Genomic DNA, 22,795 nt, shown 5'->3' with positions numbered 1-22,795 from the left:
TACCTCAGATCTTTAATATCATACATAATATGAAAATATAATAAAATGGTATAAAATCAGATACAACTCTGTTAAAGCTTTTGCTGCTTGGAAAATTACTGAAATGTGTTCTTGTCTCATTTGGTTGTTAGAAATTCAGAAAGGGAACATCTGCATCTATTTGCTTTATGTTATGCATAGTGGCCATGATTATGATATACGTATGACTTGGAATACTATAAGTGGCCTATAGGTAAGGTAAAGATTCCCCTTGGCATTTAGTCCAGTCGTGTCCGACTCTAGGGTGTGGTGCTCATTCCCGTCTCCAAGCCATAGCCAGCGTTTGTCTGTAGACAGTTTCTGTGGTCACGTGGCCAGCGCGAGTAGACACGGAACGCCGTTACCTTCCCACCATGATGGTACCTATTTATCTACTTGCATTTTTACATGCTTTTGAACTGCTAGGTTGGCAGGAGCTGGGACAAGCAACAGGAGCTCACTCACCTTGCAACACAGAGACTTCTGTGGTTTAACCCTCAGCGCCACCACGTCCCTTGTGGCCCACAGCTAATATTAAAATAAGTGGCCTATAGCTAGTATTAAAATGCAACTGAAATGCTTTTGACAATGTATATAGAAACCTACAAGTTGGTCTGCCATGACCTCAGGAAATCTTTTGGCTTTGCTGATTCCTTTTATAAAATATTTCACTCAGACCCAGAGGGAATCCATATATGCCACCTGTCTTGAACTCTCAGAGGTATAATGTTTTTGCATCTCCTTAATTTTAAGGAATTATCTGTCTCACTTTCCTATGTAAGTAAACAGGGCACCATCCTTTCTTGAAGAGTTAATTGTACTGACGTGTTCCATTATCTGCTTACCTTCACACACTCAGGATTCAAATGTGGCCTTGTTTGCACACACAATGCTACATCATGACTTAGAATTATAAGGATGGGCCTGTACAAGTCTTAAGTTTTGTCATATTTCATTCCAATAATGTATTAAATACATTTTTGTACCTTTTTTGTGTTTAATCTTAGCTTATAGCTGTATAACTATTCTGTGCTGCATACGTATTTCTGGAAGTTCTTATTTCTTTGCAGAAGAACCTCAAAAGTAGAACAAAAATAAGAATCATAATTTTTTTAGTACCTGTACTTGTCTTTACAGGTACTTTAGAAATTGTGATTTAATCTTTTTTACATGCATAAGGATCACATGAAGCACCAGCCTCTACAATAACATCCTGTTTTCAGTTATTTTTAGTATTATCAAATTTTAGCATTTCGTTGAATTGCTGCCTTAAGCTGATTTCTTTTATTTGAAAAGTTTTAGCAAACACAAATCAGAATTTTCACAGTACAGGGAGATGGATATTTTTATGCTGTATTTTTTTAAACCAGTGAAATAAAAACCTTGCATCTGTTCTTATTCAGTGCTATGGTAGAGGTGAGTCAAACTCTCTCTTTGGAAAGGGTTAAATAATTCATTGATTTAGGGACTATTGATAGCAAGTGTTAAAAAGTCAATGATTTCAGAGCTGGTGATTTCAGAATTAACAATATGAATTAGCATTTGGCTGCTGGAAGCATGGATGATACCTTTTCTCTATAATGTTAACCTTTATGATTGGCTGCCTTCACCGTTATTTTTGCGAAAGATATAGACATAGAACTTCAATAAGAAACAGTGGCGATGCTCTCATGATAAGGTGCATTCTGTGTGTGCAGTTTGGTCCCCATTCTCTTGGGATCAGATAAGATCTTTGTTTTATTTTATTTTTTGCTATTTATTTTATAAATAAATAGCAGGCAATGTGTAGCCAGTATTAATGTTGCTTAAAGCAGCGGTCCCCAACCTTTTTCGGTCCGTGGACCATTTCGGGGGTGTGTGCTCCATGCACGGACCGGTTGGGTGTTGGGGCACCCCGCGCTCACTGGTAGGCGTGTCATGCTTGGTGGTGGATGTGTCATGCATGCAAGTGGGTGTGCGGCCTTCATGCTAAGCCTTCTCCCAGCACCCCTTGCAGGACAGCAGCAACCCTTCCCTTGAGGGAAGCTGCCGTGGGGCAGCCAGCCCGGGAAGCACCCCGATGCACGGCTTTGCTTCTTTGCTCACTTGCTCCCCACCCTCCCTCTCCAGGCAGCAGCCGGCTAACAAGCAGCCGCTCTTCCGCCTTTGCCTGCCTGTGTCCTCCTTCATCTGCAAAAAGCCAGATGTGGAGCTACTTTGCAACTCTTGCCTCTCGGAGGCAGCGCTTCCTCCGCACACCCAGCCAGACTGTCTGCAAAGTTTCTCCATCTCTCTCCCCCTTCTGGCTTCGGCTACTGCCGTCTCTCCTGCTGCCTCCCCCAAGTAGCTCCACGTCCCAGAGAGGGAGGGTGGGGAGCAAGCAAGCAAAGAAGCAAAGCCGTGCATTGGGGTGCTACCCGGGCTGGATGCCCCACAACTGCTTCCCCGCAGGGAAGGGGTGCTGCTCTCCTGCAAGGGGTGCTGGGGGAAGGGTTAGCATGAAAGCCACACGCCCACCAACAAGTGCGACACACTCCCCCACATGTGGGGGGGCGGAGATCTGTGTCCGCGGCCCAGTTCCAGCTAACCCACGGACCGGCACCGGGCCACGGACCGGGGGTTGATGATCCCTGGCTTAAAGGATATATCCTTTGCACTAAACAAAATTAAACTGGGGAATTAACTAAGAAAGGGCATGTCAGGAACCACCAGATTATAACTCAGAAGTCCCATTTGTATGCCCCCTATGTATCATGGATTGTAGCTACCCAAAAGGCTTCTCTTTCCATAAAATATGTTTCAAAGGGAATCATTGATATGAATGGGCTCATATATGCTCCAAAGGGAGTGGGGAACTCTCAGTTGATTCTGATGAATGGTTCTAAGTAGTAAAACATTCAGTAAAGGGAAGTTGCAGGTTGAAGTTACAGATCTTGCTTTTATGGTCAGTGATTCTTAATCTGAGAGAATTAAGTCTGCCCATTCATGAGCACATGATTACAAAGAGTGTGTTTATCGTTATCTGTAGGGTTATAGAATTATCTGATATGTCAATCTTGGAAAACATGAACAGTGGCCACATTTGCCCAGTGACAGAAACTGCACAAAGAATTAGCTGAAAAAGTCAGTTGAAACTACTTTATCGGGCAAGTTGTAATTTCTGAGGAAGTTCATCATTGGGGCCAAGTGACAAATAGCTGTATTGCACTGACCAGAAGAGTCTGCCAATTTTGAAACAATGATGTGGTTCAGATACCCACAATTGCCAGTTACTTATATCCACTCTGCTTCTGGATGCTGCAGTGATATGTTGGGAAATGGTCTATCAATTAATTATTTGGAGACACAAACAGCATTCTTTTTCAATAGGATGCTGAAGTAATGTCTCTTTTAAATAGCAAGAATGGGCCATATGGAAGATGTATTTTAAACTGTTGTGGATGGTAATTTAAAAACTAAAATAGAATTTCTCTTAGTGATTTTGTATAATTTTGAACTCAAAAATATAGACAAAAACACCCAGAAGCATGAATTGCTGTGCATCAGAGTGACAGGAAAACGTAATGTGAGTATCATGGTAGAATGAATCCAGTTTTAAAAGTTAGCAGCTATTGATGTTTAAGGGTAGAAATAAGATGAAAATATTGTCAATATATCATCTGTAAAACATAAAAAATTCCTCATAAGCATTCACTGAAGAGTTGAGAATGGTAGTATGTTCCAAATCTGACATATTTAACTTGAAAATGCTTTGGGTAACTTGACTGCCTATGGCCACCCTCTTAATTTTTGATGAAGAACTGAGTACCAGAACAAATGTAATTTTCCTCTAAAGTGATGTCCAACAAACTCAAAAGAAAATGTGTTAGATTATAACTTTAGGATGCAAGCATAAAACTTATTGCTTTATTATATCGTGTGGAAGTGTATAAGGAATTAAAATCTAAAGTGATTAGGTAAGTGAAGTTATTAACAATGAGACCCTTAAGAGGTTTCATGGTATATCTAGTGAGAAATAAATTCACCAAAATCACAAGTGGCAACAAAAGGAACGCAACTATTTGGCCAGTAGTTCAAGCAAAGAACCTGACCCAAAAATTATTGTACTGAATGACATATAGAACTGAGCAGACCCCATCCTATCATCATAACTTTCAACAAATTAACATTTTCCAAGGTAATTCTAAAACTGGGGTGGCCCAAACAAAAATGTATAATCTTGGAACAGAATTTTGGATTAGCACGAAATTTGGCACAGGTCTAGCAAACCTGCTGTTGTGGTTCTTTCTCTGTGCTACATTAGTGAATGCTTGGGTACTCTCTACCACGTATGCAGAAACAAGTGACTCTAAAAGTCTCCAGATTTAAAATACCTCATAAAAATTGAAAAAGCTAATCTTGCATACTTTGAAAGAGAATGGTTGGTTACACCAGCTTTTCTAATTTGGAAAGGATCCAGGCTGTAGGGGTTGAAATGTCGACCATCCAGAAAGGCATTTCAAAAGAGAAAAACCTCTGTGTTATATAACTGAGTACAGTGGTGCCTCACATAGCGATCGCTCCATATAGCGATGAAATTGCTTTGCGATGGACTTTTTGCCATCGCAAGAGCGATCGCTTTGCGATGGTCCCTATGGGGAAAATTCGCTTTGCGATGATCGCAGGGAAGCAATCATCGCAAAGCCCCCATTTTTGGCCAGCTGATTGGCGGTTCCAAAATGGCTGCCGGGTAAACAAAATGGCCGCCCACTGTTTTGCCTCGCTTTAGAGGCACCAAAAATGGCCACCGCAATGGAGGATTTTCGCATAAGGTTAGTTTTTAAGCCCATAGAAATGCATTAAACACGTTTTAATGCATTTCTATGAGCTTTTTAAAATCGCTTAGAGATGAAATCACTTAGCAGCAATTTTTGCTGCACCGATTAACATCGTTAAGCCAGGCACCACTGTATGTGTGGATCTGGTTTACTAACATGTGTGTTGCAAAACATTGTTGCATCCTCATGCGCCTGGAAGGGAGATGTTTGGAGGGCAATGAAAGGTCACAGAAACAGCCAAAAGACAGGCTTTCTTTGAAGAGTTAAAAAAGAGTTATAAATAAATAAATAAATAAATAAATAAATAAATAAATAAATAAATAAATAAATGCATGCATGCATGCATGCATGCATGCATGCATGCATGCATGCATGCATACATACATACATACATACATACATACATACATACATACATACATACATACATACATACATACATACATACATACTCTTATAACTGCAGAGCTGGAAGGGATCCTATTAATCATCAAGTCCAGCCCCTCTCAAGGAGGCACAGTGGGGAATTCCCAATCTATGGCTCCTCAGCCAGAGACCTAAATCCAGTAAGAGTCCTCCAGTAAGAGACACCTCTGACCTACGTATCTCTAAGGAAATAGCATATAATTTTGTAAGGCATATTCAGAGTATTTCTGCATCACAACAGCACAGAGCAGTTATGTTTGTCCCAGCTGTGAATGCTTTCAGTAAACATTCTCTTAGGACTTCTGACACAAGTTTTCAACTTCACTGTTCTTTTCACCACCTTACAAAAAACCTGTATCATGTTAAAAGCTCAATCTTTTCAGGTTCACTTTGATTCTGTCAACTCCATTCCATAGCCTATTAACTGACTTCCAAGTAGGCCAATTAATTGTGTGACTAGGGATTAGGCTTTCCTGAGGTTCCATCCATTTTAAGAGGTGAATAATTATCTCCCCCCCCCCATACACACATTATAGTCCTGTTATTCTCTGCTGTTTCTTCAGAATTTCAGTAGCACCATTGGAACTTTTGGGAATGCAATGTAAGTGTATTGTGTACAATCTAATGATTTAAAACTGAATTCAAAATAGCTGAATTCAAATTAGCTAAATTCAGTTAATTTGGATTTATTTATTTTTCAATAAAGGATGTAATAGGTTGTAGAATCTGGAAGAAGCAACTAGTAATTTTTGTCTGAATCATATTCTCAGCTCCACTGCTGAATTGATTTGCCATTATTAATATCAACCATAACTCCATTACTATATGTGAAGCATGCATAACGTTTGTATACCTCCTTAATAATGGTCTTGTATAATTTTTAACATTTAATAAAAGCCAAGTATATTATTTATACTGTTTGCGTTCAGGCTGAATACATAAGTCAATTAATTTATGTAATTAACTAATTCATTAATTAGTTAATTAATGTGTTGATGGCTGATCAAAATCCTAGCACAGATTAAACATGCAGCAAACAAAGGGAGCCTGAGCCCCCTTTGTTTTATTCTACCAGCACTATTAACAAGTTTTGTATGTCTTCAGATTGCTCCAGTGGTAAGAACCAGTGTGCTTTGGAATTTTGGCTGAAGAACACAAGGGAAGGAAGAAGCAAGGTCTAATAGGAAGTGACTAATTTATTTTCAATTCAAATTATTCATTATTTGGATGGATTGGATTAATTAATAAGTTATATTTGTATTGCCTGCCTAAACCTAGCCTCACAACCTTGTGACAGAGATTGGCTAGAGGGGGAATGACTTGCTCAAAGCTATCAAATACATTTTGAAGATGTATAGGATTTTGGAATTTCCGATATCTAAGAGCAGTACTCTAGTCATTGCACTCAGCAGACCCTTTAATACTGTATATTGCAGCCTAAACTGTCTGAGCTTAAAGATGGAGACAAGAAACTCTGTTGCATTAATTTGATAGAGTAATATAAGCCATTTTCTGTTAGTATTGTTGTTATATGTTAAATGGTCTCTGATTTATAGCAACCCTATGAATGAGTGACTCCAAAATGTCCTATCATTAATAGCCTTATTGAGCTCTTACATTTGCTAACTCAAGGCTGTGGTTTCCTTTATGGAGTCAAGCCATCTCATATTTGGTCTTTCTCTTTTCCTGTTGTCTTCAACTTTTCCTACCATTATTATTTTCTTTTCCAGAAAGCCTTGTCTTCTCATAATGCACCCAAAGTATAACAGCCCCAGTTTCATCACTATTCTCTGTTAGAAGTCACTTTTTAGAACTCTTGATGTATCGTGTAGGTGGATGTTTCCATGCTTATGAAAGTCTTTTTAAAGGAATTCAGATTTCACCAGAAGAGCTTTAGTTATGTTGCTGGAAAGTGATGCCTATCTTAACTCAACATTTTTAATTTTAATTATTGCAATCCCCGCCCCCCAAAAAAAACCCATTAAAGTCCACTGTTTCTCCAGAGTCAACACTCCCTCAACAATCCATTCAGCATCCTTAAAAACTTGCTGTGGAGCTCTGAGAAACAGCTTTTTGGTAACATACTGGGAAGTGAAGAAAACCCCAAACCTTCTGGCATTGGATATTATACTACACCTTTGACTCTTGCTCTTCATCTGACCATTTCCTATTTAAAAGCATAGTCAATTTATTTATTTAATTTAAAATATTTGTATCCTGCCTTTCTCTTGTTTAATTAATTAAATAAATTGACTTTAATTTTAAATAAGAAATAAGGTCCCAAGGTGGTTCACACCCATGTTGAAGCTTAAGTTCTGTTGAGCTAGGTTTACAAGAGCTGTAGAATGACCTACATATATATACTTTATTGCTTATCACAAATAATGTAATTTTTTTATGTTTATTTCCAAAATATGTCATCTTCTTCTCTAGTACAACTTGGAAAGCATGATCTCAAAGTTAATATATGAGAAGCCAAAGCTAATTCTGTTACATTGACTCATGACTCATCCTATTTTTTCCTTAATAACTGCTCCTCAGTATACTGACAGGATAGATCCATCTAGGTCTAAGACAACTTCTGCAATTCTAAGAACATTGATTGGGAAATTTGTGGTAGTGGGTTTTGGTGGATAACCTTAATGAGTTCTGAAAAATATTCATAGGATTAGCTTTAAAATATTAGTTTCATTCTCATCTAACAAGCCTCCTCATATCCCTCTGTGCTGTAAATATAACACTGTTGTTTGTGACCATTAAGTATTTATCTGCATTGTAATGTAAATACTTGTAGTAGGAATCACTTAAAACAATTTTCACAAAGAAATATTTTTAAAAATGAAGAGAAGTCTTCTGTTGACATAATTTTGAAAATTTAGGTTTATTTATTTATTTATTTTATTCGATTTTTATCCTGCCCCTCTAGACAACGTCTACTCGGGGCAGCTTACATGAATTAAAACAGAATAAGAAAACATATCTAAAAATACAATTATTACAATTAATTCTAAACAACACATTTCCAAGATGGCAAGACTCAAGAAGAGGAGAATAAAATTAACTTAATTGACTGGAGGGAAGGCCTGTTTAAATAACCAAGTTTTTAACTGGCTTTTGAAAATGCCCAGCGAGGGTGCCAGCCAAATTTCAGTAGGGAGAGTGTTCCACAGCTGAGGGTCCACCACCGAGGAGGCCCGGTTTCTTGTTTTTTCCTTCCGGGCCTCCCTCGGCATCAGGTCCCTCAGCTGTCCCTGCTGGCTGTGTCGGGTGATTCGGGTAGATCTGGGTGGGAGAAGACTATCTGCCAAATATTGAGGTCCCAAACCGTTTAGGGCTTTATATGTAATCATTAACACTTTGAAGTCGATGCGGAAACGGATGGGCAACCAGTGCAAGGCAGCCAGAGTGGGGGAGATGTGCTGGTGTTTTCTCACCCCACTAAGAAGCCTGACTGCCGCATTCTGGACCACCTGAGGTTTCTCCTTCCTTCCATCTCTTCAGAAATTAAACCATGAACAGTAATATGATACAGTTTTGCAGAACCATGTCAAGTCAGGCTTCAGATCTTAAATACCTTTAACTGTCCTGGTCGATCATCTGCATTTGGAACTGAGAAGGGGAGAATGACCCTGCTTGTTCCTCTAACCTCTGAATGTCATTTGATTGCATTAATCATCTAATCCTCTTCAGCTGGTATATACCAATGGGAGTTGGATGCACGATGTTTCACTTTTATCTGATGGGTCAAAGTCAAGAAGCAGCATTGGATAACTGCTGCTCTGCCTCATAGGACTTGACCTGTGGCAATGTCTTAAGATTCCATATTGCCTAGAAAGCTGTTAAATATCTATATATCATCTGTGGAGAAAATTGTTTGCCATCATTATGTCTCAGCTGTATTTTTCTTTTCCACCAGTTCAGTGGTTGGTTCCCTAGGCAAATTCCAGAATATAGTCATCAGATGACTAGGAGTATTGATGCAAACGTGGTCCAGACCATGCAGTAGTTATGTTGTACCAAGTCAGTACATGCAGGGCATTCAGTTTTTCCACTCCCAAATACAGTAAGTTCCATTTCCAGCCCCCTCCATATTTGGCAGCATTAGGGTCTCTACACTCCATCCTGCTTTTGAAGTTTAGATGGCAGGAGTTATTTTTACCAGGTCATGATGCTATCCTTATTTTTGGATTTTTGTTGGTTTGCTTGGTTGAGCTTTGTTCTTCTGATTCATAGATTTGGTAACCTCATGTTTGAATTACCCAATATACAGTACTCTGCACAGAAGTGTCTGAGGATGGATTGCTATTCTAGAGCAGGATATTGTGATTTAATAACTTACCGAGATTGATCACAGAAATCCTCTGATTTCTAGCTTGATTGTACTGCCTACCTTTACTTCCTAGTTCAATTCCAAGTATTGATGGCAGCTATTAAAGCCTAAAACAACCTGATACCCTGCTTACCTTAGTCCAGCTCTTCCTCCCATACATGCCTTCTCATTATTTCAAACCTGTGGAATACGTATTATTTTCCATCCCACTCACTTTAAGAACTGATGAGGAGCTGGATTTTTTCTGTGGTAGCACCCCTTGTACAATGGAACTTTTTTTTTCTACTGAAGCTTTTTTGTTGCTCTGATGATGGTGGGTAGCTGTTGTTTCTTTTTTGCTTCATTTTGTTTTCACCACTTTGGATACTGTTTTTGACAGAACTGACATTTGTATAACCTATTCAAAAACATATAGCAAATGTTGACAGGCGTGATAACAAATGTATAGAATTAAGTCTAACCTAATTTGGAATATAGATAACATGTTGTACCTCTTGCTAGCAATATTCTCTTCCTCTGTCATATTGCTGCAAATCAAAGTTGTAATTATAAAAACAATATCAAACTAGGTTTTGTTACTAGACCTTTATATCACCATCATACTGAAGCCAGCATGCTAAATGGACATTTTGCCAGTGCAGCATTGGAAAGTCATATGTGGCACACTTTGTAATAGCAAGAGAATGTTACATGTTTCCCCATTTCAGGTACCAATTATGGCACGTTTTCAGAAGTGTCATAAATATCTCACCTGCTTGCTACATAGCACTTCAGTGTGATGTCTATCACTAGGATTAATCCATTTCTACCTCAGATTGCATCCAAATTCTGAATGAATAAATTATTCTGCACCTGGGTTTTTAGTGAGAATTTCTCCTCCTTCTCTTGAGGAGTTTCTGCAGTACAAGAAATTGTTTATTCATAATATCAAACATTGCCATCCTATCTACAAAACTCATGAACCTCTATCTGCCATTGATAGCTGATATTGATTGCCTCTGGAATGCTTGTTATTATTGTGTATTTTTTTTTTTTTTTTGCTTTGGTTATGGATAGTGAGTGTCCAGTTTAAAATACTCATAAATTTAACAGAATTAAACATTGATGAATGAGGACTGGTCTTATCTATACTTATTGTTTAGCCAGCAGTTTGCAACACTTTACACAGAACAGAGGTGTGTCCATGTATTGGCTTCCTGCACTCACATCAGTTGTTCTGCTGTACTCAAAGTGCTGAATTCTCTGATATTTCCTAGCTCCTAAGAGTATAAAAACAACATGCATTTTAAAGACTGCAAACAGATGACAGGATGTGTGTGGTCAGGATGAGGACCATGGTAAGTGAAAGGGAGTAATTTTGCCTTTCCTTCTCTTATGTGGTCACAATGAAAATAATACCTACCTTCCTTGCATCTGCAATTTGAATCAGGAAGAAATCTCCCAGTAGCATTAACAAGGAGGCTCTGTTGAACTCATAATGATCCTACACCAGTTCTTGCCATTAGTGTGAATCAGCCCTTAACAATCACAAACTTGAGACATCTTGGAGTTCTGTACTGGTGGAACTGGAACTTTGTGGCCACTGTGAGAAATAAGGTGGACCTTTGCTCTGATTCTGTAGGACTCTTCTTAGTAGAACTGAAGTAGGCATACCTTTCAGACTCCAGTGTCATCCTTGGTATGGTGCCCTAGGTGATATTTGTTTGTTTACCTCAGAAAAAAAAGGTGATGGAGCCATCTGTACCACCTATCTATCCTACATATACGCATTTAGATCAGTTAATATTAACATGCATTCTGTAGGGAGAAATTGAATAAAGTTGTTGCAAAAGATACCTTAAATAGCCCCTTTCCTACCAGACACAGATGTAAGAGTTTATGTATGCTTGTATCTAATCTGAACCTTCTGTTTTCTCCAACAATTCGAGGTAAAAAAAAGAGGGGGGAAATGGTCATATGTGGCTGTTTAGGAAACAGTTTATTGTATAATGTCATTTGTATTTGTACTTTTTGTTTTGTGGCAAGTTCTAATAGTTACCCTTTGAGGATTTCCAGCCTAGCATATCAGAATCCACCAACAGTCTTTTTTGTAATATTCGCATTTCCCTTTTGGTTCAGCCGAGCCCACTGACAGATCATTCAAATTCAATTGTTTTATGTCTAAGCCGAACAGCTAATTAAAGTAGGGATGATTAACCTGACTGGCAGTGTCGCTCTCTCCCTTGCTTTCTCTCTCTCTCTCTCTCTCTCTCCCCCTCCTGTTCCAATCAGTCTCTCTCTCTCTCTCTCTCACTCTCACTCTCACACACACTGTCTCTGTCTTTTGCTCTACTGTTGTGTGTGTGTGTATGTGTGTGCGTGTGCGTGTGTGTGTTTTCCTCCTCTCTCCTAAACGTGGTCTGCTTGCTGATGGCAGAATGGCACTCGGAGATTTGTGCATTGTGTCTGGTTTCCTACGGGCAGGCTGACCCAGTGCCTCTAGGGACTTATCAATAGACCACTCAGAAGAGACAGAGACAGGAGAAAGGAGGAGGGGTGGGGGGAGACAGAGAGAGAGAGAGAGAGAGAGAGAATCAATATCAAGAATAGAAAGAGCTCCGAAGCCATTTTTTTTAATTTTTTAAAAAAAGTGTATCAGGACTTGGGAAGAGGGTGACAAAGAAGGTTTTTCAAAGAGGCAGAGAAGGAGGTTCTAATAAATTTGGAAGGATACAGTTCCCTGGCTTGGGGGAAAAGGAGAACTCCTGGCTGATTAGCATTCACACCAGGTATGAGATGTTCGCTACCCCTTATCACTGTGTCGCAACCGAGAGGGAAAGGCGCCTCTCTTTCCCCCCCCCCTCGCACCCCGCTTTCTTCTTCTCTTTCTTCTTCTACTTCTTCGTTTTTAGGTTTTTAAAGGAGATGGAGCAAGCGTGTATTTTGGTGTGTTTGTTGTTGTTTCGAGGGCGGGGGGGAGGGAGGAAGAGCTGTGGGCATTGGTGTGACGGGAGCAGGAAGAATGGAGCAGCGGTTGAGGGGAGAAGAGTCTGGAGTAGCTGGTTCTCCTCAGGCACCCCGAGGGGTTACCCAAGTTCATTCCGAGCAGGTGGATTTAGGCGGGGAGTTACTTAACGCTTGACCGCCAGTTTTGAAAAAAAAACACCCGCTTCCTATGTCTATTAAAGGAAGCGTCAGTGCTCCCCCCCAGCCTCTTGCGCGCTGCCTTTCTCTCTCACTCTCTCTCTCTCTCACTCACTCACTCACTCTCTCTCTCTGTCCTCCTCCTCCTCCTCCTCTCCTTTTCCTCTTTTCCTAACCAGACAGCGGGAGGGTTTCTGGCTCTCAGCCAGCCCAAAAGCCTCTAAGTGTTTTGCACTTGTTTCAGGGAGTCGCTGCCCGGGGATTTTTTTTTTCTCCCTCCTCTTTCCTCCAGCATTTTCACTAGAGAACAAAGAGTTCTTTACAAAGGAAAAGAAGGGAGTGCAAGCTTAACGCCTGAGATATGTTTTTGCCTCAGTTTTTAAGTCTCCCCCCCTTCCTTTCGAAGAGAAAAGGGGACAACAACTGAACCAACGCTTCTCTCAACTGGCCATATTTTTAAAATAACATTATTCCTCTCTACATCCTAAAAAATCTAAAAGAGTGTTGAAATAGTGAAAGAGGGGAATGTTTCTGTTTTTTAAAAAGCCTTTCTAAAATATAGCTTTCGTTTTGGTAACTTTTATCTGATGAGGGATCACAGACAGGAAAGTTAAGCTCTTGTTTCCCTCCTCCCTCATTTCTCTTCTCAAGACATTTCATTTCGGTAACCGAGAAGGTAGGGGAAAATGAAGAAGATGCATTGAAGAATAAATGAGGGATAATTCTTCCACTTTCAAACATTACCCCCCCCCTTAAAAAGTTAGGGCTCCTGGAAGGGAAAGTCTGTACATAATACAGACTTTCAGGGACTCGGTTTTCTTTGGCCTTCTGCAGATCATACTATATTCCTGCAAGAGGGTTGAAGAGCTTTACTGAGTGGATATTGTTGTTTATCCTATAGATAGAATCATGCCTTCAGTACCTACCTACCTCTCTTGTACGCAATTTGTGAAGTATAGGTTCCATAAATTACATCTATATGTGCAGTGATGTATTTCACTCTAGAATATATAACATTGCACAATACATTTTGGCTAGTACTATAAAAAAGTAGATAGATGAATAGTTATTGAACAAGATACAGTACATAGAAATATACTAGCAAACATCTTAATGTTATTAAATAAATCTTGAGTATGCAAGACCTTGAATATTCACAAGCCTAGAAAAGGGATTCTAATTATCAAAGTCGTCTCTTTTAATTAATTACTATTTTTATTCAAACATTACCTGTGTAATACTACATTAGTACAGGTGGCTTCATGTGTCTTCCACACAAGTTTTAATGTAGATTTTTAGATAGATATGCGGAATGTACAAATTTTATTAGAATGCACTGTTACAATTGTTTAGTGATGCTACAGCTGATTATTAATGCCGTTTGGTTCTCTGTGTTTTTTTTTAAAAATTCTACTGTCTCCTAAAAGAGTTGATGCATTACAGTTCAATATATGCTACATATATTTATGTAACAATAACAGTACACGTGCTTACTGGATGTTATTTCAGAAGGAATGTGCCATGTTTACTCAGGAGGTACAAAGACAAGTTAGTCCTACAGTTAAGTGGCTAGAGTAACTTAATTGCAGCAACTGGACTGAAATATGCTTCACAATATAAACATAAAGGGATTTCTGATACATCCTTGTCTTCAAGAGCTCCATGGTTGAACATGAAGTCTCTGTAAAGAAATTAGGTAGAAATGAGGCGCTATACAGTGTTTCTCTCATCCTCCTGAAAGTGAGCAGAAATCAAATAACTTTTACAGATTGTTTATTTTAAGCATGCAATTTTTTCTGTATCCCCAAGCATATTTGCATTATTTTTATTTTACTATTTACATTTCCTTCAGTATTTAAAGTTTAAAATATACTTTACTAATCAACACCTCTGATCGCTGTAATTTTCATAGAAAAAAGCCAAATTTCTGCACCTCTTGCATCCTTTTCCCTTAAAATACATTTTTCCCTTTTGTTTTTGTTCTATGACATTGTATGTCTCCATTTTGCACCTGTAATCCCAGAGGTGGCAACAGGAGGGAGGAGTAGTCTGTGCCAAAATCTACATAAGTCCCTTCATTCTTGACTAAGAAGCATCTTCCATCAGCTATCTTTGAATCCTGAAGTACGGTGAAATATGATAGTTCTTTTTCTGAGATTCTTCATGGACCTGACCCTAGGACTAAAGCATTCATGGTAGAAGAGAAAAGAGAAAGAGAGGAGGGGGAAAGAAACAAAAACAGGGAAAGAAAAGCTCTTTGAGCAGGAGTACACTGGCCCTTTCTTTTTTCAGGCAATCCGCTCCAGCTCCTGGCGACGTGTCCTGCACTATCAGATATCATATGACTTTTTAGTTGGACTCCTGTTAGTAGAATGGGCCTGTTAGAACTCTGTTTTCTTTTCCTTTCATTTCCTTCTCTGCTGTTCCCTCTTGTTTTATGTTTCCATCTCTGTGTGTATTCTTTTATATTCTGTCTTTTTGTTCACATGCTTTACATAAAGACAAATAATTAATTTAATTGTATCATCTTTTTAAAAACCTAACTTACCAAATTAAATTTTGTATAGGATGTGTTATATTTTGCCTCTACTGCTGTGTCTTTTGAATGCATGCACACATACCTTTTTACAATTTTTCTTTTCTTTTTGTGGAAATATGATAGGTAGAAGTCACCTTTTCTGACCTGAGCAAGAATCCTAGAATTTTTATCACGTCAAGTAGATCTGTACTGTGATTTGTATTTGTGTGAACCTATTTGTGTGAACATAATTTGCAGATTAATGTTTTCATAGTTTGTGTTCTGTATTTTGAAATGTTTGCATGTACATGAATTATACTAAAAGTTCATGCAGATATGGTAAGGGATTTTATTGAAAAAGCTAAGTGTCAACTGTATGTAAGTGGATAATTGTAAATATCCATTGCAGCCTTTAGCATTATATTAAAGTGTGCTAATGTAAGAGGAAAGGCAATAGTCAAGATGAATTTTCCTAATGGCAATTATTGTTGTCATCATCATGGTCCATCTATGGGAAGGTGAAATAACCCCATCCTTTCTTTTCACTCTTAATGAATGTTCATTGTTAATGAATCTTCTGGCAAAGCTGTTCAGTGGTTTGCCCATAGCAGTTTGTACCTGGGGTTCAAAAATCAGATGCAATCTGTCATCAGTTTTGATAATGGGTTGCCTGATGAACTCCATTGATTAGGCATGTGATATCTGGGGACCTATAAACAAGCATGAAGAGTTACCAGTGTACCTCAGCCAAGATATCCAGTGAACTTGCTTATTGGACTCTTTTAGGAGTTGTAATCCAGAAATTGAACTTTTTAAATCCTTTTACATAACATTCATAAAACAGGGGCTTTTTTGAAAACATATCTGTTCTTTTTACTTCTGTCCTATCCTTCTTTTTACTTCTGTCCTATCCAGGAGTCAGTCATTTTGATGTGAAATTTAGTTTTGATTAAAAATGCATTGAACTGGACTGTAAGTTGTGTACTGTGTAACAGAAGTTGTCTCACCTCTCAGACTTTTTGATGTGTACCTACCTGTTCTTTAAAGTCCTCAAAGGTTTTACAGTAAAATCAAATATATGTTATTTGTATATTTCTACTCCATTTATTTTTGAGGGTTTTACTTTACTCTTCATTTTTTTCAGATTTAAAATATTCCATGCTACATTTTGGAAGATAACATTTTTTCATAACACAGTTAACCAAGGCATCCATGTAATATCAATGTTTCATTCATACTTGGTTTTGTTCCGTATGTATCCATTCTAATACAAAATCTGAGACCTGATCATTTTCCCGCTGATATGGGAAAAATATTGTTGAAGAGTTTCTGTGTTTACCTGAGTAAGGGATACAAATACAATAGTCAGATTAGAATAAAACGCACTGCAATGTGGAATATCCCCATTCCAAATATCACTTTGACTAAAAAATTTTAGTTACCCCGTTTTCCAGTTTCATGCCCTAAACTGGCTTATCTTGCTGTCCTGCTCTAAGGATCAGTGAGGTAATGTAAGTGATGAACTTACAGTTTATAATTGTTTTGTTAACTAGACATCATCCATATATGTGAAGCATTTTGATATTATAAGAGGAGGAGGATCATTATATTTTATAAGCCTCCTGTCACTTTGAAGGAGGCAAGTTCTTTAAAAATTGCTCCCTCCTGTACCTGTTGGAAAGTTTTAGAAATACAGTTCCTACCTCCATGTGATACAAATGTGACTTGAAATATTTTCCAACTGCAAAAGACATTTCAAAAGCTTTTTGCACTGTAGCTTCACTTTAAATATTTCATACCAGCATGTAATCACTAAGAAACTTCCAGTTTCGTCCTGCTCAGAAGAAAGAATGGTATGGAAGTAATTGTAACAAACCTTTAACAATGGTGCATAGTATTGTTCATGATACATTCCATTAACCATCAGTTTTCACAAGTACTAAGGCTATGAATGGTCATCACCATTTGAAGTGTGTATTTATTTGTGACACCTCTGTTACAATTGGTCAAGGTTGGAAAATGCTAGACAGCTGACTTCCTGCATTCCTAAAAAATTGGCAGTCGCACCTGTTTGGGGCAGATGCCCCATGATATTTGATACTATCCAGTTGAGAAAATTTAGGTGTACACTTTGGAATTTAAAACATTCTTTCAGCTTTTCAAGCAAGTATTAATCTTGTTGATTTGCCAGTAATTTCACAAATGATGGAAAGGAGCAAAGCTGAGTACTTTACCATCTCTGAAGAAAATCAGTTGTGTTTTAATAGGTGTAGATAAAGTGTCTTTTTCACAACAAACCATGTTGCCAGAATAATGGACCCTTTTAAACTTTGACCTTTGTAATAAAGGGGGGGGGGAATCAAAGTAAGTACAAAAAAATTAGCACTGCAATGTGCATCCAGTGATGATCAGTTATTTTGTTTTTACATCACACAAGTTGAAGGTTACATTAAAACATGGTCATGGCAAGTTGTTGAAGGAGTAAGTCTTTTAATAGTGCTTTGTAAATTGCTAGATATATAATTTTTAGCAAAGTCTAAGGCTATGTCTAGGTAATGTGTATGCCTGTTTTATTTTTTAAAAAGCAAGCTTAGCAGAGCTTGAAGATTATTTGGATGGATGTTTGCCAAGAAGAAAACCAGCTTGTGTAACACATGTGCCATTGGTGCAACAGAGTGTTGCTTAAAGGCCAATAACAGGATGACTACTGAGAAGAGAAACAGCTTTTCATTTACCATTATAAGATGCCCTGTTTCTTTTAGATGCCAGAGATTTCCAGTTTAATTTTTTTGTATATAAGAATAATCTTTCATCTAGCAGCAGCTCATTTGATTGCCTTCTTATATTCAAAGCTATTCAAAGCAGGCTTTGTAGTTTTGTTTGAATTTTGCTACATTTGTTTACTAATTTAATTATCATTATACATATATGTTACTTGTTACTTTTGTTCCACTCAACTCAATAGAATCTCTCTGAGATTACTGTGTTAGAATAATTATAAAAAATGCATTTTAGGGAACACTGTAAACTCAGATTTTATCACGGTTTTCCTTCTCCAGTCATACAATCAATTAGTTATATTTCTGTGTTAAACAGTAACTACTACTTATTCCCATTTTTGTTATACTTTTAGTTTTAGCATTAAAGTTAAGGGTGTGTGTGAGAGAGAGATAAATGTTTTTAAGATCATGTATGTATTCTTCCTAAATCAGTCCCATTCTTACAATACTTGGAATGTCTCAGCATTTCATTTACAAGAACCTTCACAGCTTTTTGAACTTTAATGCCACTGAAAGTCCAAATCTAAACCTTGCAGTTTCAATTTCTTTCAGGGTTGCAGGTCATAGAAATGTTTTACTTTGACCCTATCCTCCCTGCAATCAAGGATCTTAATTTGATTCACTTAAAATATACTTCATACATGTTTGTGCTTGCTGCTGTCCTCAGTGGAATCATAACTGTGAACTGAATTTGGTCTTTCCATTAAGAATTCTCTTGGCATTCCTCAAACACTTGTTTTATGCTTAGATAGCCTTTTAAAGTTCTAGCCATATTAAGAGTAGAAAAGGAGCAATTCTGTTAATGCAGTCTTTTCATTACCCTAGATAATAAAATTTTTCTGTGACCTGTTAATCTCTGCTGTATATCCCAGAAAACTTACATATGTAGCATGAAAAACAATTTCTGTTCTTTCCTTACAGAAAATAAGTTCTGTAATTATTTTTTCTGGCCAGAGGATCAGGACATTCTAAACAAAATTGTGTGCATTTAGAAAATTGCCAGTCTTTGCCTATGAGATTATCTGTTATTTTATCTTTTTTGGGGGGGAAATCTACTGTTTTGTCTCAGCATTATAGAGTACAGTATGTACCCCCCCTCCCAGTCACAACATGCTACAGCTAAAGCTAGAAAAATAGAATGGATATGTTGCAGTTTATAGCACTAATTTTAGCTATCCAGCAAGATGATCTCAGTTTTTCTGGGTTAATTATGTAATATATAAACTTTTGTGCATTAGAAAATCATTGCAAACATATTCTTCACTTCTAAGACAATTCCAAATTAGGTGCAAGGGAGTTTAAAAATTTTGGAATTCTGAGTAGAGAAATAGTAACAGGAGAGAGGATACTTAATCTTTTCTGAACCAGTATCTTTTTCTTCTTCAGATCCTCTTTTCTGCTTGCTCCCCTCCCTTTGCCACCTACAGTGTTTCGAATGTATTTAAGAACAAATGGAAAAAGCAATGGGATCTCCATACATGAAGTAGTTTGTCCCACTATGTTGGACTCTTAATGTTCTCTGAAATGTTACGCCTTCATATGCTTCAGAACACTCATTATCAATAGGAGGTCCAGGGACTAATGCTACAAATTGCAATGTGTATTAAAAATTTGGACGTGCATTAAAATGGGTGGGAGAACTAGAATGTCACTGAGTACTAATATGTCTACTTATGGTCAGCCCCACCAAAAACAAAACAAAAAATCCCTTGATTTCCAGTGTTGAACGCCTTATAAATAGATGAAGTTTGTAACCTGCAAGCATACTGCACGCTGTTTTGAGGAAGTCGATGAATCAGTTTGGACCAGAACCTAGATTGTGTGATCTTCAAAACTGTCTGTTTATGATATTTGTATGTTGCCCCATAGCTTTACTATGCTTACAATAAAGATTAAAAATCAAACAGAATTATAAACCTTACAATAAAAGAGTAGTTTAAAAGATAAGAAACTCAAAACTCAACTGCTCTTCAACATGTGTAACTTGTTGGTTTTAAATGCAAGAGGCCCAGTTTACATGAAGTATATAAGAGACAGTGCTCCGTGACAGATTGTAGTAGTCTGTGTCAAGCTCTTGTGTGGAGTTTTCCTTTCTTTGCCTCCGCAGGAGTTCACTTTCCGCTAGAGGAAGCTGTTGTGTTTTCATCAGGTAGCCTGTCATGACTATCATAAGTTCTTTGATGTCAAATAAAAAATCCCTGATTTCTGATAATTGGGTCTGGTTATGAGCATAGGGATCATCTCTTGTGGAGGTATTGTTGTATAACCCTCTCGCTAGGATGGGCTAATCTGGATTTTTCTGGGCTTTCTCCGCCTCAGTGGCTTCTACCAGGGTGTAATTCTTTCCAGTATTCCTTGGGCTCTTTGATGCATCCAACAGGGCTCTTTCACCTAGAAAAGCATCTGGTAAGGGGCTTAAGTCTAGTGATCTCATACGACCATGATCCACATCCAGTTTACTAGATACAGTGGACCCTTGACTTACAGAATTAATCCGTATTGGAACGGTGGCTGCAGGTCAAAAAGTCTGTAGGTCAAGTCTCCATTGAGCTACAGTGCATTGAAAACCGATTAATCCCGTAACAGGCCATTTTTGTTCCATTTTGGTTTTTTTCTGGCCTGTAAGTCAAATCTCAGTCTGCAAGTCAAATCTAAATTTTGCGGCCAGAGAAGTCTGTAACTCAAAAAGTCTGTAAGTCAAGCCGTCTGTAAGTCAAGGGTCCACTGTAGGTATATGGTGTCCAGCATCTGAGAATTATCAGCAACACTGTCTGGCAAGTCAGTTATGGAGCTACTTCACTTCCTAAAGTAATCAGACTCCTTATGGTCCACTCTATGAGTATGTTGCTCCCTGATTTAACAAAGTTGGTAATCTTAATTTGTTTCCAGTGTTTCTTTGTTGTGTCACCTCCCACCTTCTCAACCACCCTAATGATCCCATCTGGGTTGTTATCCGGGGGGGGGAGGGGGAATAAACCAACCTTGTCAGGAGTTCTGAACAGCTCCTGACACAAGGACGTTAGCACACCAGCTCCTGATTCTTAAGTTCTGAAATTGGAACAATGCATGGTAGCAGTTCATTTTGAATAGATTGCACACAGGGGTCATTAACGTGAAATCCAGAATATCTTCTGGTTCTTCCATGGGAGTGGGCCCTAATAGTAGGGCCGGGAGTGCTGTGACAGAGTTCCTCCTAATGAAACCTTTGGGTCTAGGCATCAAATTTGTAAAGGCAAAGAAAGGGGGCAAACAGTTCAATCTACTCGGTAACTTGAAGAGTTACCAAGGCAATGACGCAGGGCCAAACTAAGTTGGAAACAGCAGCAACACCCCTCCAGGTCAGCAAAGCTCTCATCTTTTCTCTCTCCCTCTCCTTCCTTCTGGAAGGAGCTGACAAAAGGCAGTGAGTCCGCTGCGATGCCCACACTGTCTGTTTCCTTCTGAAGGCCAGAATTTTTATAGTCCTCAGTTGTTTGCTGGTGTTAACAGCTCTTCTAGATAAAGACCAAGCTGATAAATCCACCAAATATCCACAAAGCTGTCTGGCCTTATCGGCACTCTGCCTTCACAAGGGAGCAAAACTCCAACTGCAGGGAATCTGTCACCAACAGTAACAACTACGAAGCTTGTTTATAAGACTAATTACAAAACTTGAAGGTTAAAATAGATAAAAAATAATATAAATAGTAATATAATGGTGATTAAAATTAAAAGGGAGTGGAGCTCAGCACAAACGTCCCTCTTCTCAAGCCGGAAGTCTTCTAAAACAGTGGTTCTTAACGTGGGCTATAATGCCCCCCAGGGGGCAATTTCATTTTTCAGGGGGGTGGTAGAACGAAAAGGGGCGGCGTGGGGGCGCCGGAGCAGAAGGGGGGCGGTAAGGGGACGCTGGAGCATTTCATTTTCTTGGAATTGAATTTTGTTTTCAGGGGTCATTGGATTTATGTGTCATAAATAAATAAATAAATAAATAAATAAATAAATAAATAAATAAATAAATAAATAAATAAATAAAAATAAAAAAATAAATAAAAAAGGTATCATCACCGTGGGGAGGGGGGCGATGATAATTTCCTCAATGGCTCAAGGGGCGTTTCTTTCAAAAAGGTTAAGAACCACTGTTCTAAAAGACAGTGTGAATAGCAAAGTCTGTACCAAGTACTAGAAATATCATAGGTGAATGTGTCTCACAAGGCAGTTCCCTAGTTGTGATGCCACTACTGAAAAGGTCTACCTGAGAATTACCTGCCAGGAAGATACATAGAATTGCTGTGAACTGGAACATTTGCTTGCACTATACATGATAACAAACCCCATACTGTTACTTCAGTAAGCAGGTCTTCAGTAAATGTAGCTAGATTATATATGGCAACAGATTTGCATATATGCTACTTGTATTTATGTATTATATTTATGAAGCAAACATGAAAACTTTTCACCAATGTAATGTTTCAAACTACTCTTGTTTCAGTAGGATGAAGTATTATTCAAACTAGGAACACAAATCTATAACATTTCTTTTGCTTCTGTATGTGCTTTCTGAAGAAACTTGGGTTTTCTATGTAAACTTAGAGTGAACATGGCTGGGACATTGTTTAAAACAGTGGTTCTTAACCTTTGTTACTTGGATGCTTTTGAACTGCAACTCCCAGAAACCCCAGTCAGGACAGCTGGTGGTGAAGGCTTCTGGGAGTTGCAGTCCAAAACTCCTGAGTAACCCAAGGTTAAGAACCAGTGGTTTAAAACACTGCTGCTTCCACTCGAGTTGGCAGCATTTAACTGAAGCGTACTAGTGACTTTAGAT

At 38.3% G+C, this 22,795-nt stretch overlaps 1 protein-coding gene across 12 annotated transcripts in view; it reads left to right on the top strand.

Annotated features, from left to right (window-relative positions):
* The window catches only part of ZBTB20 (zinc finger and BTB domain containing 20), a 675,920-nt gene that overhangs the window by 507,970 nt on the left and 145,155 nt on the right, over positions 1 to 22,795 (top strand). Inside the window, exon 1 of one of the 12 annotated variants that reach the window (XM_020804389.3) lies at positions 2,472 to 12,338. The exons of the other annotated variants lie outside the window; for them this stretch is intronic. The gene's annotated coding sequence lies outside the window, so the exon portion shown is untranslated. Of the gene's footprint in view, positions 1 to 2,471; positions 12,339 to 22,795 lie in introns of those variants that run through there. 12 annotated transcript variants of the gene reach the window in all.

Source organism: Pogona vitticeps, chromosome 3, assembly GCF_051106095.1.
Source record: "Pogona vitticeps strain Pit_001003342236 chromosome 3, PviZW2.1, whole genome shotgun sequence".
In the NCBI taxonomy this organism is placed as follows: Eukaryota; Metazoa; Chordata; class Lepidosauria; order Squamata; family Agamidae; genus Pogona; species Pogona vitticeps.
The sequence above is the reverse complement of the archived record's forward strand: the minus strand, read 5'-3'. Positions and strand labels throughout refer to the sequence as shown.